Raw genomic sequence first — 19,161 nt, forward strand, 5'->3', positions numbered from 1 at the left:
AGGAAATCACACTGAAGAATGCCTTGTGCTAGCCCTCCTCCAATCCTAATATTCTGGCAAAATTTGGGATGGTGGGAGGTGGGAGAATTATTTGGCTGAACGATCTTTTTTGAGGGGTTGGATCCCAATCCATCCCGTGAGTCCACCCTGTCATTTAGGGAATGACTAATTTTACTTTGTGTCTGCAATTTCCCACCATCTCTGGCAAGTCTGCTATGTCCCTACATACCCAGCTCAGGCACAGAAGCTGCCACATCTCTCTGCTCATTTATGAAGAACTCATTCATCTCTGGAATTTAGCTCATCAAGCTTTCTTGCATGCATTGCTTTTTGCTGGCACCACTGAAAATGATTTTCATTTTGTCTGTTTTCTCTTTTGCTTTATTTTACTATGGAATAGAAAATCTTTTATATCCTCTTATTATCTAACTGGAACTGGGACTTCATAGATGTTTTATTAGAAATTTGGAGGAGGTTGGATAAGGGACTCCAATTAATATGCCATTTTAAGCTGAAAGACAAAGCCTTTTCAATATTCATCTCAGTCAGTGAAATTATGCTGTCATTCATAAAGTTAAGTTTGCTAATGTATGCCAGAGATTTACATTTATTCTCCTTCTCCTTGTCTAAAATAATTTTAAGTGCCGTTAAAGTGTGTTGTTTTGCCTAACAGCCATATTTTATGCTGTACTCCTTGGCAAGTCTTTACTGAAAGACATATTCTCTTTCTTAGCAAAACCCAGAATGCCAACAAAGTTCATATGATCATTTACATTTTGATATAAAGTATTAGTTTCAAGGATATTTGAGAAAAAAAAAATGGCCTAGAGATTGGGGGAATGGAGCCAATGTGTACTGAGTCTCAGTATAACGTGAGATGGTTGCTGGGGTCAGGGATATGTTTTCTTTGTGTTTCTAGTTATTTCAAATTGATTTTTACAGTAAAAAGTTATAAAATACCTGGCATGTTTATAGCCATAAAGAATAAACCAGTGGCAGAGTAGGAATATATGTATTTGTGGATGATCATATAATTTTTTAAAACAAAATTTGAGTTTCTTTTAAAAGGTTTTTTTATATCTTATGTTTGTTTTCTAAAATTTCCAACAGCAATGAAAGAAAAGAAATGATCATATTAACATTATGTGCCAAAGTTTTATGGCATATCTGTATTCCAATCCATCCTGTGAAATGTTCAGAATTGAGCTCAATATGTTTGCATAGATGTGTTTTAAACCATACATATAAGTAGAGCTTTTTTACCTTCATGTAATAAGTATGTTATAAAAAGCTTAATGTAAATTAAAATGTATAATTCTGTATTCTTGATGAATATGACATTTATTTCAGAAGAACTATTTTTTAGTTTCCAGCTGGTCTTTAATATTAATAATTAAAATTTAAAGGTTGACTGGTTATGGGTTGACACTAATGTGATGTAGTTTACAAGAAGAGAAGATCAGAAGCAATAATCATCTTCCAATAATTTAAATGTGATTTACTTTTTGTCTTTAGATGTAAATCCTTCTCAGAATTCACAAATTTATGTGGCAGTAATAATTCTTTGGTGTACCTTTGGTCTTACTTGGATTGCTCTTCTGTTTGATTTGTTTTCAAAAACTTTGGAAAAAACTAAAACAAAGCTTACTTGCAGTATGTTATGTCATACCGAAAGAAAGCCGTCTGTGAAAAGGTCTTCGTTTTTGTGGCCTTCCCTGTGTGAATAACTGAAAAGAGTTATCTCAAACATTTTTTTGGGGGGATACAGTGGCATAAGGTGACACAAAAGAGAATAAATATGTTTTTCTTCATTAACCTGCCATATGGGTCACATCCACAGTGAAGTTTTGTAATTCATATTTTATTTTGAGTTATAATAAATAAGTAATTGAAAAAACAAAATCTTAACTGTCCTCACTGAAACTTTCATTTTCAAAGGCTTTCATTATGTAGTACTTAATATATTCAAAATGGTTTATTCAATCATGTAAGTTAAAAAGAGTGATAAATTCCCATGAATCCACCATACAACTTGTAAAGTAGAACTAATGACAATATAATGGAAGCTACCTGTGTGACCCTCCCCAATACCATCCTCCTGGCTCCCCAGAGGCAACAACTATTTCTATCCATGTTAGTGCATAGTCACCAAGTTATTTTTCAAAGTAGTTACTCACACCAGAATCACACTGGAGTTTTCATTATTCCATATTTTTACTTTATATTGCCAAATTTAACAATTTTTACCCAATAATGAGTATAAAATGTGATCTCATTATAGTTTTGATTTGCTTCTTTTTGATTACAAATTAAAGGCTGAATACTTTGTATTTCTGGCCATTGTTTTTTGCTTTTGTGACTTGCTTCTTCATGAACTTTTGCTCACTTTTTCTACTGGGTTATTTGTCTATTTCTATTTAGTAATTTACAGGAGTTGTTTTCTTTTTACTAAATTCAAATAGTAATCTATTCTCAGTTTTGTTCACTGGAGATATCATATGTAGTTTAGTGGCTCATCTCTCCACTCTTTATGGTATCTTGTGATAAACAGAAGCTCTTCATTGTAATGTAGTTTATCTCTTCTTTTTATAATCACTGTTTTTTCCATCTTGTTTAAGAAATCCTTTCATATTCCAAGATGACAAAAGATATTTTCTGATTAATGTATTTAACCAAATTAATTGAGGACCCAACCTATATAAATGACTGCCTTAAGCATTGTGAGGAATATGAAATAAATGTAAACTCACTGTCTTAATGGTAATTAAACATCAATATTAGATACAGAATAATGAATGCCTGTTGTGTGCTATTCACTGTGGTAAATGTCTTGAATAACTAAAATGTATTGATAATTTATATGCAAAATACTTTGCATTCATCACTTTATCTAATCCTGACAAAAACCTTAGAAGTAGGTAAGTAATGCCACTTTACAGATGAAGCAATAGATCTATGAAAATTTGCCCAAGTGGCTCAGCAATGAAGAGGCTGAACATAGTTCACTCAAGCATTGTAATGTCCCCAAGTCATGTTTCACATAGTGTAAGAAGACATAAAATAATTCAAATTTAGCATTTACATTTTGAAGATCTGTTAAACACAGAACACTGAGTTATGTCTTCTGGTGTTCATGCATTATTTATATAGATAAATGAGTACCATATTTAGGATCAAAATACTTTGATCAAAGAGGGAAAAGCCTAGGTGATGACTGAAGAGAATCAGAATCAGCATCAATAAGAAGGTAGCAGTGACCTAAGTCTGGATGGCTGAAGACTCAGGCAGGTGGAGCAGGCTGAGAAGTTTGGGGTCAAGTGCCTAGAAAATGGAGGACTGAAAAAAGATTAGTAGGGCAAGAGGTGAGGTAGAGGACACAAGGAGTTTTGATGGTTACAGAATGGAGCTGTATCTTAGGTGGAAGGAGGATGCATGTGAGACTGAAGAGTGTGGATGAGATAAGACTGAGCTGAAAGAGATTAGGAGAGAAGAGAAACTCTGAAGGTTTTGTGGTGCTCAGAGTCTGTTAATCACAAGGACAAGTTTTTCGGTGTTGGCCAATGGATGGATGTGGTAATAATGGGGAAGAGGAACTGATCATTTAGACAGGCTCAAAAGATCTACTCAGTTATGAAAGTCTTAAAAGATTAATGAGTCACTTCCCAGTATTGTGATGAGGAAGAAGCCATGGCCTTAATATTTTGGTATAACTGCTTGAGTGAGGGATCTGGCCAGGAAAGGTCTACCACGGTTTTGGGCTTCTCACCCTTGAGTAGGGGGCAGTTTGGCACGGTGTCATAAACGCTTGAGGAAGTCCTCACACAGTTTTGAAAACTGGGGGTGGTGGCTATCTTTTCTAATGCCCAGACACCAACATAAAGAGTCAAGGAAAGTAAAAAAAAATAGGGAAATATTTCCCAAACAGAATCACAAAATAAATCTCCAGAAATTGACTCTAATGAAATGGAGGTATATGACTTACCTAGCAGAGAATTCAAAATAACTATTATGAAGATGTTCTACAAGATCAGGAGAACAAATCAACAAATTGAAAACTTCAACATAAATATAAACATAAAAAAGTACCAGAAAAATCATAGACCTGAACAGAATAACTGAAATGAAAGATTCACTAGAGTTCAATAACAGACTAAAAGAAGCAGAATAAAGGATCAGAAACGTTGAAGACCAGTCATTGGAACTTATCTAGTCTAAGGAGCAAAAAGAAAAAAGAATGAAAAATACTGTCTAAACTTAAGGAGAATATGGGACACCACCAAGAAGATCAGTATATACACTATGGGAGCTCTGGAAGCAGAAGAGAGAGAGAAAAAGAGGCAGAAATCTTATTCAAAGGAATAATGGCTGAAAACTTCCTAAAACTGGGGAAGGAAATGGACATCCAGGTCCATGAAGCCCAGCAGAATCTGAATATGACAAATCTAAAGAAACCCACACTTAGACATATTATAATCAAACTGTCAAAAGTCAAAGACAAAGAATCTCTGTTGTTTTTTTGAGGCAATTATTTAATAAAGACATTACCACTGACATACATCTTAGAAATGTGTGAACGAAGTTGATGAATGCTGTTTGGAAGAATGAACAAAAGAGATTCAAGAGCAGGGCTCTACATAAAGAAAAGTGAATTCCAATTTATTGAAATTTGGTGAGATATCACCTCACACCTGTTAGGATGGCTATTATTTTAAAAAAGATAATGTTTGCAAGGATGTGGAGAACTTGAAACCTCTTTACAATATTGGTGGGAATGTAAAATATTGTAGTCTCTATGGAAAATAGTATAAAGTTCCCTCAAAAAAATTAAAAATATGAACACCATATGATTCAGCAATCCCACTTCTAGGTATTTATCCAAAAGAATTGAAATCAGGATCTCAAAGAGGTATTTTCACTCCCAAGTTCATTGCAGTAGTATTCACAGCAGCCAAGATGTAGAAATAACCTAAATGTTCATTGACAGATGAATGAAGAAAATGTGAGATATATAGGTTATGTGTGTGTGTATAATTCAGTCTTAAAAAAGAAGGAAATCCTGCCATATGTGACAACATGAATAAACTCTGAGGACATCATGCTAAGTGAAATAAGCCTGTTACAAAAGGACAAATACTACATGATTCCACTTATATGGGATATCTAAAGTAGTCAAACACATGGAAGCAGAGAATAGAATGCTGGTTGCCTGAAGCTGGAGGGTGAAATGGTGAGTTGCTATTCAGTGGGAATAAAGTTTCAGTTCAGTTATGCAACACGATTAAATTCTAGAAATCTGCTGGACAACATCGTGTCTATAGTTGGCAATATTTTACACTTAAACTTCTGTTGAGAGTAGATCTCATATTAAGTATTTTTACCACTATAAAAAATAGTCCTCAGAAGAGGTTTTTATTGATAGTAATAAATTAATCCCAACAGAGTAATACAGTGCTTCCCTGACCAAACTAGATATATCATTAGATGCATTTATTTAGGAATCAGAAACTACACAAAGCAGCATAGCATAGTTAAAAATCAAGCACAATTTCTAGAATTAAAAATGTAGTAATTAAAATGCAGGATAAATGAAAGCCAGCAAGGTTGAAGGAGACAAGATCAATGTATAAAATTCAAATGTACTTTTATATACTAGCAATGAAAAATCTCAAAATTAAGAAAACAATTCCCTTTACAATTGCATTAACAAGAACAAAATACTTAGGAATAAATTTAGCCAAGAATGTCCAAGGTTTGCATACTGAAAGCTACAAAAATTCTTAGGAAAAATAAAGGAGACCTAAATAAGTGTAAAGATTCATGTTTATACTTTGGAAGACTTAATGGCGTAAGATAAAAATATCTACAGATTCAATGTATGAATTTTCCTATGAAAATTCCAACTGCTTTTTAATTTTGCAGAAATTAACCAGCTAATAGTAAGACTTACGTGGAAATTCAAGGAATTCAGAATAGTAAAAACAATCTTGAAAAATAACAGAGTTTGAGTACTCATACTTCCTGGATTAAAAAATTCCAAAACTACAGCAATAAAAGTGGTGTGGTACTCACACAAGGATAGATACATAGGTCAACAGAACAGAAGTGAGAAGAGAAGTAAGCTCATATAACTATGGTCAATTTAGTTTTTAAAAAGTTGATACACTTTTTTTTAGAGCAGTTTTAGGTTTATAGAAAAATTAGGCAGAGAATGCAGAGAGTTTCCATTTACCACTTATCTCACTGTACAGTTTTAACATCTTGCATTAGTGCGCTCCAGTTGTAACAACAGATAAATAAATATTGATATTTATTATTAAAGTCCACGGTTTACATTAGGGCTCACTCTTTGTGTTGTAAACTCTGCAGTGGTCAATTTTAAGGGATTTGATACCTATGTATTCCAAACATTTTAATTTATTATTTTTGTAGTCTAACACCGAAGACCATTTCCAAGTTAGATTAAAACATTTAGATCATCTAAAGTATAAATTCCAAAGTGATGACTTTGAAAACTATGACTACCAAATTGAGTAAGTTTGCAAACAAAAATTATAAGCAGTTTCTAGTGAATATCTCCCTCATACCCAGGCAGATTCCTCATATAATATACAAAATCAAACCCTTTCAGTTGGTTTCATAACTTCTTCACTTCTCTCACTAAATAAGCAAAAATTAATGTTCTATGTGTTTTTCTTCTGCTATAAGGTCTAATAAATTACAGTGCTTAAAAACAATAATTCACTTGAAATTTCTCATTTACGATAAACATTTCAGAATATTTTATACAAATTAATGTAGTTCCTAGCTTGGTTTCTGTATTAGTCAGGGTTCTCCAGAGAAACAGAATATATATATAGAAGCTATATATATCAATATATAAAGGATCTGTATGTATATAAAGAAATGTATTATGAGGAATTGGCTTACCTGATTAGAGAGTCTGGCAAGTCCCATGATCCACTCTCTGCAAGCTGGAGACCTAGGAGAGCCAGAGGTATAGTTTTCGTCTGAGTCAGAAAGTCTGAGAACCTGGAAAGCCAATGTCCCAGTTCAAAAACATCAGACAGAGAGGATGCATTCTTCCTTACTCTGCCTTTTGTTCTATTTAGGCCTCCAACAGACTGGGTAAGGTCCACTCACACTGGGGAGGGCAACCTACTTTACTCAGTCTACCTATTCAAATGTTAATCTCATTCAGAAACACCCTACAGCCAAGCCTAGAAATAATATTGGTCTAGATATCTGGGTACCCTGTGTCCCAGTCAGGTTGACACATACAATTATCCATCACAGTTTCCACCTGAAAATGACCTATTAGAAGGTCAGTTTGTTTCTATAAACCCTCAACATTTCAGTAGAGTTGTTGTAAGAAGCCTCTGTTAATTATTTAGGGGGATGTACTCATATACTTTATGAGCTGAATATAATTTTTATCCTCATTTTACTGATGTGGAAGTTGAGGTTAAATAGCTTGCCGAAGGTTGCCCAGCTAGTAAATGGCAGGGTTCTGGTTCAAACTCTAATCTATTTAACAAAAGAGACACTACCTTTAACCAGATCACTCTAACTGTAGTATACAAAGCACACTTGAGAGGTTGTGTACTGGAGGTAGGAAGACAATTACAAGCCTGTGACAGTGCATGAAGATCCTGGAATGGTTTTAGTGCTTTTATGAAGAAGAATCAAAAGTCTAGATGGCAAGTATATATATACACATTTGGTGGGAGAGGTCAGGGTGGTATGGATAAAGAAATGCAAGGTGTCAGGGATGACTGAGATTTCCAGCTTGGGTATCTTCTAACCCAACTACCGCATTATCACATATGATTCTCATTAAGCAATAATAGTAATAGCAGAATGCATTTGCCCAGGATAGGAGACATAAATGGTTTTGAAATGAGTGTCTTTCATTGGTTCACAGACACCATACACAGGGCAATGAGACGTAGACAGTCTTGGCCCTAACTGGTCTTCCTTTCTCTCTCAAGCTGGTAGAAAGATAACTGACTGTTACCAGACTGCCACCATCAACATACTGAGTTGATGAGTTTGTAACAGAGCGATGTACGGGGAGGATCAGTACTCCCCTGGTTTATGATCTCTGTGCATATGATAAGGAACAGGAGGAGAGGAAACACTGTGCCTACTGACATTTGCCAGTCCTACAGTAAATTTTGATTGTAAAATTTATTGGCTTTTGAGATGTTCATTAATTGTTACTACCTTAATATAACAACAACAACAACAAAAAACCCAACCCTCTTTTCTCTTTCTAAAAAAAAGCATACCCTCATTATTGGGAGTATGAAATCAGAGAAGTCAGCTAAGTCCCTCTAGCCAAGTACAAGAACCACATTGGCCAGGATGTTTTGGATAAAGTTCATTACTTAGTCAATCAGTTTACAAAAGCAAAGCATCTCCTAATTTCTTAGACATTATCTTCAATAATGCCTTTAGTTTTGAGGTATTTTGACTTATCAACAAATTTGCCAATACCTTAGAGAAAGCACTAGAAGAGAAGGCTGAGTTTAGGAGGAGTGTCCTTAAATCAAAGATTAGCACTTTCTTTGCTAAATGTATCAATGCAGTTTAAATTCAGTTGTAGAATTGTTGAGCTGTGCATCTAGGAGATTTAAGAGGGTACTAGAGTACTCCCTTCCATCTTTGGAGGCTCTGAATTTATTTAAAAAATTTAAATACCAAAACAGAGTCATAATACTTGAAGCATATCATGCCTACAATTAATAACAATACTTTTAATACACAAATATGGTACACCAAAATTATGCTATTTAGAAGATAACCACAACATTTCCACTAGTTATATATTCATAATACATGATGTAGCTGGACTATCATTTAATGGAACACAGCATATATATAAAATAGATAAACAGCAAGGTCCTACTGTATAGCACAGGGAACTATATTCAATACTTTGTAATCACCTATAATGAAAGAGAATTTTAAAAGTTGGCAAATGATGATATTGCTTCTGAGACACTTCTGACCCCTCTTGTCAATTATCCTCCTAAGAGACATTTTTAATAGCATATTTTCAGTGTTTATGACTTGGGAAGTTTTATAACTCACTCCTTGTGGGAATGACTGGAGAGCTTTGTTTTTCACAGGAATTTCTTTCGATTCCATAACACAACCCCAGATGCAGAACCTCTGCCATAGTGCCAGCTGGGTTCTGGAGTCGCACAGATTTTGGGGCCAAGTTCTGCTCCGCCACAGCTAGTTAGTTAAGTGACCTTGAGAAATTACCAACCACTCTGAGCCTGTATCTCAACTGTAAAGTGGGGCTAATAATAGTCCTTGTTTCATAGGGGTTGTCTGAAGATGAAGTGAGCTGTTGTAAGTAAAGCACACTGCCCAACATCTACCTGGTACTCAAGAAGTGTTAGCCATAGTTACTGTTATTCTTTTCACATGTAACAAACTCTATGTAGAAGATACACAAGACTTTCAAAACAGACTTGTTTATGCTACTTTTTGTTATATTAAGTATTTCAGATGTTTTACTTATTTTTAAATTTTATTTTAATATTTTACATCAATTATAACTTTGTGACTGCAAATGCAGCTCAAAATTAATTAACTAATTAATTTCATTTTAAAGAGGGTTAGAGGCACTAATTGGGCTGATGAAATCTATAAATTTTGGTATTATTCATGTAATACCAAACTTGGCCTCCAGATGTCAGTATGAACTCAATTGATTGAGGCACATCCTCCTCTCAACTGGTAGGATGGTTACCTGCTCCTCTACTGATGCATTAAATAGCATTGCGAATGTACAATAACCATTCTTTAATCTTAGAAATGTAATAAATAAGGCAGCTTCTTTGAATTCAGAAGACACAGCACTATAAAACTAGTAATGAAAAATATTCCAAAAGTGCATGAGTCTGAAAGAATCATTATAAGAAATTTGGACCCCTTTAACCACAAATAAAAATATGAAAAAGAGGGTTATGTTTAACACTTGCTCTTGGAAAAAAATATTTACATGATTGTGGTATTTAGCCTATGGGTATTCAAAAATTATTCAAGAGAATCAGATGTCATGTCTCACATTTTATAATTCTACCACTGTACAGTACACATTCAGAGCCAATTCCACTAGAAAGGTAAATTGGATAAAGCATTTGTTCCATGTCTGTGAAAACCAATTAAAAGTAAATCAGTGTATAATGTGGCTCAGATTTATTATGGGTGTTGCTACAGAAACCTCAAGAGTTCTGCTCTTAGAGGGCACTGTTACCCATTTTATTCATTCAGTAAATATTTATTGAGTACCTACTATGTTTCAAGCAAGTTTTAGATGTTGGGGCAGAGCTGTTAACAATGCAAACAAATTCCTATCCTCATGGGATTTATAGTTTAGGAAAGAAAGATGAACAATTGGTACAATAAATAAATAAACAACAAAGGAAAACAGTATATTAGAAACTAATAATTTCTATAGATCAGAAAAAAAAAAAAAGAGAAGGGAAACATTTAAAATGTAGTGGTTAATGTGGGTCACACTGAAAAGGAGATGTGTGAGGAAAAAACTTGGAGTGAGGGAGCAAGCCAGAGGTATGCCTGGGGAAGAACACCCTGTGCAGAGGCACCCCCAGAGGTGAAAGGTCCAGGGGCGGCGCAGAGGCTGGTGTGGCTGCACCAGAGAGGGACGGGATTCCTCCTTAGGATTTTTGGTAGAGTCGTGACATGATCTGACTTGTTTTAATAGAATTGCTCTGGTTGCTCTGCTCAGACTGAAATTGTGGGAAGGGCACAGCCAGTCAGGAAGTTTCTGCATTGCTCTGAGTTACAGGCTATGGTGGTTTGGCAGAAGACTGCAATGGAGCATCTCAAGGCTGATATTCAAGCAGAGATCTCTGGAAGCTTCTGATGCCTGGGAAAGTCAGCTAGATTAAGGATGAAGCTGTTTTAAAGTCTACTGTAAAAACTTACAAACCAAGGGGAGGGTATATAGCTCAGTGGCAGATCACGTGCTTATTAGCATGCACAAGGTTCAACCCCCAGCACTTCCATATAAATAAATAAATACATACATACATACATACATACATACATACATACATACATACATACATACCTAATTACATGCCCCCCTCCCAATAAAATAAAAAAACTAACAACCAACCAATGAGCCCACATAATCCTTTTATGCTAAAGGATTGCTTCTTGGGACCAGATTATAGTTGAAGTTATGAGAAAATAACCTTTTATTTCACAATAGTGCAAAAAAAAGGGTCATAAAAAATTGTCAACACAAAATAAACATATAGCACAGTGATTTTTATAGGAGATAAAATGCAAGGTTTATTCTGACCCTGGCAAATACTGTGAACAGATTTCACTCATAGAATAATTTTCTATTTTCTTTGGATACCTAGGTTTAAAAAAAAAAAAACCACACATCTGAGAAATACTAATTCACAGTTCTTTAAATTAATAGGCTTTTATTAAAAAGGGGTTCTCGGTTTATAGAAAAATGGAGAAAATAGAGAGAATTCCCATATGCCTCCACTTCCTCTCCTCCCCAAAGCAGTTTCCTATATTACTAACATCTTGCATTAGCATGGTACCTTTGTTAAAACTCATGAATCAATATTGATCCATTATTATTAACTAGAGTCCTTAGTTTACATTAAAAGTCACTTATTGTGGCATTTGATAGTGCATAATATGTTACAGTATCATACAGAATAGTATATACACTGAATAGTATCACACTGTTACAGTATCTTACAGAATAGTTTCACTGCTCTTAGAATCCCCTGTGCTTTGCCTACTCATCCCTTTCTCTTTCCCTGAACCCCTTGCAACCACTGATCTTTACTGTCTCTATAGTTTTGCCTTTATTCAGAATGTCATATAGTTAGAATCATGCAATGTGTATGTAATCTTTTCAGACTGGCTTCTTTCACTTAGCAATATGCATTAAGCTTCCTCCAAGTCTTTTCATGGCTTCATAGCTCATATAATTTTATTGCTGAGTAATATTCCATGAGTGGATAGAGTAGTATCTTTATCCATCCACCCATTTGGCAATTTTCAAAAAGCTGCTATAAACACTGTGTGTAGGTTTTTGTGTGAACGTACATTTTCAGCTCACTTGGGAAAATACCAAGGAGCTCAAATCCTGGATAGTATGTTAAGACCATGGTAACCTTTGTAAGAAACTGCCAGATTGTCTTCCAAGGTGATTGTATCATTTTGCATTCCCAACATGAATAAATGAGAGTTCCTGATGTTCCACATCCTCACCAGCATTTGATGTTGTCAGTATTTTGGATTGTACCTATCCTAACAAGTGTGTAGTTTTATCTAATTATTGCTTTAATTTGGAATTCCCTAATGACATTTAATGTTGAGCATCTTTTCCTAAGCTTATTTGCCATCTGTATATCTTCTCTGATGAGATGTAAGTTTAGATCTTTTGCTCATTATTTAATGTTGAGTTTTAAGAGTTCTTTGTGCATTTTGGATACAAGTTCTTTATTAGATATATGTTTTGCAAATATTTTCTCCCAATCTGTGACTCGTCTGTTCATTCTCTTAACACTATCTTTGCCAGAGCTGAAGTTTTTCATTTTAATGAAGCCCAACTTATCAAACACTTTCTTTCATGGGTTGTGCTTTTGATGTTGTGTATGCAAAAACTTGTCACCAAACCCAAGGTCATCTAGATTTTCTCCTGTGCTATCATTTAGAAATTTTCTTCCAGCAGGGTATTGAAACCTCTTGTCTGCTGACAATCTCCCTCCCCTTTTCTTCATTAGTCTGTTTAACCCAAATAGAGTATTGAAAAGGAGAGGAGGTGAACATTTTTTATGTCTGCCACTACATTTTAAAAATAATTTTTGGTATAAAAAAATGTGTTGGGTTTCATATATTATTTTTATCCTAACACAGCCCTCTTACAACTGATTCCTACTTGATTTAATGTTTTAGTTGTTCTTGGTTGATTTAGTTTCAGTTGTTTTCTTAGATTTTCTAGGGAAACAATATTTGACATCCTTTCTAGAATTTATTATTGCTTCTTTTCTTACTGCATCAAATATTTTCAGAATAATGTTTAAGTGGTAATTAAAGGCAACTTAATTTTTTCAAACTTAGATGGGACTATCTCTGGTATATTTCTGATAATTTCTAAAAGATACTGTCTATCAAGCAAAGAGATTTTCCAACTCTTTCTAGCTTATGAAATGTTTTCTCAGAAATAGATGCTGAATTCTAGCGCATGCCATGTGGTAGGAGATTATTTTTCAAAATGTTTATTGAGGTATTTTTCTCCTTTAAAAGTATCCTCTTTGACATCCATACTTACTGATTAAACTCTGTATTTCTTTTTTTCTCTGAATTCTTGATAAATTTTTCTTGATATTCTTCTAATTTACACTTTGAGTAGTGTCCATTCTAGTACTTACCATCGGTATTGAGTATTTAATTCTGCCAACCTTTTTATCTTTAATATATTGAGTAACTGTTCTTTTTGCCTGATCTCATTTTATACTTTCAAACTAAAGGGTAAGTTTGAATCATTAAACCACTTTTCTGGTCCCTCAATCAATTCTGCTCCAGTCATGGCCATTTGTATGCTACAGTTTTGCTTCTTCTTTAGAGCCTTTAAATTTTTTAATGAGAGTTGTGTACAATTTAGTGTATATAAAAATACATATCTTGAAAAAGAAAGATATGCAGAGGGTATGGATATCAATGTCCAACTCTTCCTCCCCATAGAACTGGCTATATTTCTTAACCAGTAAGCTTAAAAAGAAGTTTTTGAACTATAGAATTTAATCATATGTCTTATAATTTTTCATTTTCTGGTTATATTTATAAGTGGGAGTCTTATTTATAGACTACTGGTAGTGATATAAACAATGTAAGTATTTATTTATTCATTCATTTAGTCTTTTAGTTCCTGTTATGTTCCAGATCTGTACTTGTATGTTTCTGATCTTTCCCATCTTCAGTCCCAAACAGTAGTAGGTTAACTAAGCTGGCAGAGAAGCTATTAGGTACATTTCTGCCTTTGTATAAGCGTAGTGAACCATCTTCAGCCTTGTGAAGGAGGAAACCGTTTTAGGAGATGGCAGAGCAGCAAGCTAGGAGCCTGGAATCTATTATTATCTTTTATTATTACCTTTTATTGTGAAGTCAATTTCTTGACTGACTTACACATAAAAAACTTTCATCTTGTAGTTTGCAAACACTTACTTATATATTATTCTCTGAACTTATTAAAATGTCCAGCTCTTTCAAATTTCAGCAGCTCACACAAAATTTAAAGGAGCACAAAAAAAATCTCAGTAATTAAGATACAACATATGCCAGTACAATATTCTGTGAAATAAAAAATTATGCAAAAAAATCTATGATGAACAAAATACCAAATTTTAAAATAAAGACAGGATCGGTATTACTGATTTTTTCCAGTTGCTTCAGACATCAATACAGCTCAGAATGGCACTGTTACTAATCTTGCCTTTATTTAAAATTTTGATACTTCTAATCATTTTGACTTTTCTTATTGAGGTTTTGGTACATGTCCCCTTAAATTTTGTACCCAAGGTGATGAAGAAGTGCCTTTTACTACAGTATGTCCAACACACTGATTTGCAGAGTCATGTATTCTGACTTGACCCATAGTCATAGACAGATCAGGTTTTCCCAGGCACTTCCAACTTACGAAGTTCCCTTTCCTTTGACCTTAAGACAATACTCTATTCAGGCAAACCAGACTGATAAAGAGAATGCGAGTGAGGACATCAGCAGACAAGTGATTTCAACAAATTTGCGGGAGATGGAAGCAAACAGAGGAGTGATGTCTGGTGGAGCAGCAAGAGGAAGCCAGAACCTGGTATAAGTCATGGCATCAGCCTCAAAGAGGCTTGGAAACCCCAGGGTGAGAATTTGATGTGGAGCTAAAACCACAGGCATTAATTAAAAGTCTAAAAAAAAGGGGGGGGAGTATAGCTCAGTGGTAGAGCACATGCTCAGCATGCACGCGGTCCTGGGTTCAATCTCCAGTACCTCCAGTAAATAAATAAACAAACAAACAAACAAGCCTAATCACCCCCCCCCAACAACAACAACAACAAAGTCTATATGCAGAGCTGCTACCCTCATGCCTTCTCCAATCTAACACCTCGAAGTTGCTATATTTCCTATGCCCCAAACTGGAGAATATTTCTCTATAGAAATTCAGTGGCCCCAAAACAAAGACTTCTACACTCTGGCATGTGGAGGCCTCCTACCAAACAGCCGGATCCCCTTCTGGTGAGCTAAAAGCAATGCTTTCCAGGTAGTGCAGCTTCACCCCTATGCATTCCCGAGTAACAATGAGCATCTTAAGACCACAGCACTATCAGGTTAGTCTCCAAATGGAGAGACCAAAATAAACCAGCAGGAAACAACCGGGCCTGAAGGAAATAGAGATGGCACACAGAGCAGAAGAGAGCCTCATCAGTCTCCTCAGAGACCTTATGGAAATATTTCAACCTGAAAAAAGAACTGGGTGACAGGAAAACTGAATAACCAACACATTTTTAAAAAGCCTTTGGATATGAAAACTATTATGTCCAAACCAAAAAAAGTAATACAGGGCTGGAAGATAAAGGCAAGAAAATATTTCATAAAGTAGAGCAAAAAGACAAAGATTCCTTTATCGAGAGAAAATAATGAGCTCTCGGGGATTGACCTAGGAAGCCTATCATCCTAGTAATGGGAGTTCCAATATGAAAAATAGTAGAGCAGAGTTCTCCAGAGATGAACATCACTGCTCTTCATATTGAGAGAGTCACCAAGGGGCTGACACAGTAAGCAAACCGAAGTCCCACATGTTGGATCAGTAATGTGAAATTTCTGGGAAAAAAACCCCCAGAAATCTGAAAACTAGACACAGAGAGAGAGAGGGAGACAGAGACAGAGAGGCAGAGATTAAGCAATGAGAATCAAATAGTGAAAATCTGAGAATCACACCAACCCTTGACTTCTTATCACCAAAACTGGGTGCTAGAAGAATATGGAACAATCTCATCAAAGCAGTGAAAACAAACAAACAAACATTTTCAACCTCGATCCCAAGATTCAAGTGTTGGTCATCCACGACCCAGCCAGTGACAGCATAGAACCCCAAGCAGGTCTACAGGTGTTTACAAAGTAGGAGCCGCCACCTTCGACAGTGTTAAGGAGAGGATGATCAAGAAACAGTGCTGAGTCCACAATTCTCAGCTTACTGAGTTTGTGGGGCACTAGTTCTTCCTACATCAAAACGATGGGCAGCAAGGGAAAAACACTCCAGAGTAACATTAACAACCACTTTAGAAATATTCACTTGTAAGGCCAGTCCTTCGGAGACACTTTTTTTTTTAAAAGTTATGTTGACATTTAAATACCTGTTGTTAGAACAAGTGGTACTCCTCTAAGTGTCGGCTTTGGGGACTAACTAGCTAGGACTTCACTGGACGTGGGAACATGAAAGCCCAGATTTACACGACTCAGTTAATTGGAAATTATTTTAATAAAATGAAAGATTTAAAAAAATTAAAATTGCAAGCTCTAAACATACCAAACATACATCTCCCCAAACATACTGCTTGAGAAATAATTGGGCATTGGTTTTGTATACCTACAGAGGCCAAGAAGAAAAGGTGGCTGGGAAGGACTGTGAAGGTGACAGTTTCTATGTGAAAGGATTACAGAATGCCTAGCGGCCCCACCTTCAGCGTGAGCCTGGGAGCCTGTGCAGTGAAAGGCTGCCTTGGGCAAACCATGAAACAGGGAGCCTGCAAAGCTTTGGTAGCTGACACACTCAAAGGAATGCATTTGCTCCCACGTTGGTTGGAGGTCGGGGGCAGGGGGAGACAAGTCCCAGCATCTCTACTTCAGCTTTTTTTTTTTTTTTGTAATTTTTTTTAGTTGAAGTATAGTTGATGTATACTATTCTATATTACAAGTGTAAAATATAGTGATTCACAAACTTTTAAGGTTATACTCCATTTATAGTTATAAAATATTGACTATGTTCCCTGTGTCGTACAATATATCCTTGTAGCTTATACATAACAGTTTGTACCTCTTAACCTCTTATCCCTATATTACCCCTGTCCCCTTCCCTCTCCCCACTGGTAACCACTAGTTTGTTCTCTGTATCTGTGAGTCTGTTTCTTTTTGTTATATTCACTAGTTTGTTGTATTTTTTAGATTCCACATATAAGTGATATCATACAGTATTTGTCCTTTTCTGTCTAACTTTTATTTCACTTAGCATAATACCCCCGAAGTCCATCCATGTTGATGCAAATGGAAAATTTTCATCCTTTTTCATGGCTGAACAGTGTTCCATTGTGTGTGTGTGTTTTTCAGATATATAGCCAGGAGTGGAATTACTAGGGAATGTGGTAGTTTTGTTCTTAATTTTTTTAAGAAACCTCCATATTGTCTTCCACAGTGGCTGCACCAACTTACATTCCCACTGACAGTGCATGAGGGTTCTCTTTTCCCCACATCCTTACCATCACTTGTTGTGTGTGGTCTTCTTGATGACAGCCATTCTGACAGATGTGAGGTGATATCTCACTGTGGTTTTGATCTGCATTTCCTTGATGATTAGGATGTTGAGGATCTTTTCTTATGACTGTTGGCCATCTGCATTTCCTCTCTGGAAAAATGTTTACTCAGATATTCTGCCTATTTGTTAATCGGGTTATCTGTTTTTTGAAGTTGAGTTGTACAAGCTGTTTATATAGTTGGAATATTAATCCTTAGTGGTCATATCGTTTGCAAATATATCCTCTCATACAGTAGGCTGCCTTTTCATTTTGTCAGTGGTTTCCTTTGTCACACAAAAGCTTTTAAGTTTAATTAGGTTTTATTTATCTATTTTTGCTTTTATTTCCTTTGCTGTAGGAAACAGATCCAAAAAATATTGGTATGATTTATGTCAAAGAATGTTTTGCTTATGTTTTCCTCTAGGAGTTTCATGGTATCCAGTCTTATATTTAGGTTTTTAATCCATTTTGAGTTTATTTTTGTACTTGGCTTTAGAGAATGTTCTAATATCATTTTTTTCATACGTAGCTGTCCAGTTTTCCCAGCACCAATAATTGAAGAGACTGTCTTTTCTCCATTGTATATTCTTGCCTCTTTTGTGGTAGATTAATTGACCATAAGTGCATGTGTTTATTTCTTTGCTCTCTATTCTGTTCCATTGATCTATGTGTCTCTTTTTGTGCCAGTACCATAGAGTTTTGATTATGGTAACTTTGTAGTATAGTCTGAAGTCAGAGTGTGTGATTCCTCCAGTTCTGTTCTTTCACAAGGTTGTTTTCGTTATTTGGGGTCTTCTGTGCTTCCATTCAAATTTTAAATTTTTGTTTGAATTTTGTTCTAGTTCTGTGAAAAATGCCATTGGTATTTTGATACAGATTGGGAGAATCTCTAGATTGCCTTGGGTAGAATGGTGATTTTAACAATATTAATTCTTCCAATCAAAGAACGTGGTATATCTTTCCATCTGTATTGTCTTCAATTTCTTTCATCTGCATCTTGTAGTTTTCTGAGTACAAGACTTTCACCTCCTTAGGTAGGTTTATTCTTAGGTATTTTATTCTTTTTGATGCAATGGTGAATAGGATTGTTTCCTTAATTTCTCTTTCTGATAACTTGTTGTTAGTGTATAGAAATGCAACAGATTTATAGATATTAATTTTGTATCCTGCAGCTTTACCAAATTTGTTGATGAGCTCTAGCAGTCTTCTGGTGGTATCCTTAGGATTTTCTACGTATAGTATCATGTCACTGTCAAACAGTGACAGATTTACTTTTTCCTTTCCAATTTGGATTCCTATTATTTCTTTTTCTTCTCTGATTTCTGGAGCTAGGCCTTCCAATAGTATATTGAATAAGAGTGGCAAGAGTGAGCAGTCCTTGTCTTGTTCCTGATCTTAGAGGAAATGCTTTTGGCTTTTCATCACTGAGTATGATGTGAGCTATAAGTTTATCATACATGGTCTGTATTATGTTGAAGTAAGTTCCCTCTATGCCCACTTTCTGGAGAGTTTGTATCATACATGGTTTTGCATTTTACCAAAAGCTTTTTCTGTATCTATTGAGATGATCATATGGTTTTTATTC

At 35.3% G+C, this 19,161-nt stretch overlaps 1 long non-coding RNA gene across 3 annotated transcripts in view; it reads right to left on the reverse strand.

The window, feature by feature from the left end:
* LOC105074627 (uncharacterized) overlaps nucleotides 1-19,161 on the reverse strand; it is a 409,795-nt gene that overhangs the window by 57,599 nt on the left and 333,035 nt on the right. For all 3 annotated transcript variants that reach the window (XR_012507506.1, XR_012507504.1, XR_012507505.1), the window contains one exon: nucleotides 6,928-6,979. This is a non-coding gene — a long non-coding RNA (uncharacterized LOC105074627). The remainder of the gene's footprint in view (nucleotides 1-6,927; nucleotides 6,980-19,161) is intronic.

Source organism: Camelus bactrianus, chromosome 6, assembly GCF_048773025.1.
Source record: "Camelus bactrianus isolate YW-2024 breed Bactrian camel chromosome 6, ASM4877302v1, whole genome shotgun sequence".
Classification (NCBI taxonomy): Eukaryota; Metazoa; Chordata; class Mammalia; order Artiodactyla; family Camelidae; genus Camelus; species Camelus bactrianus.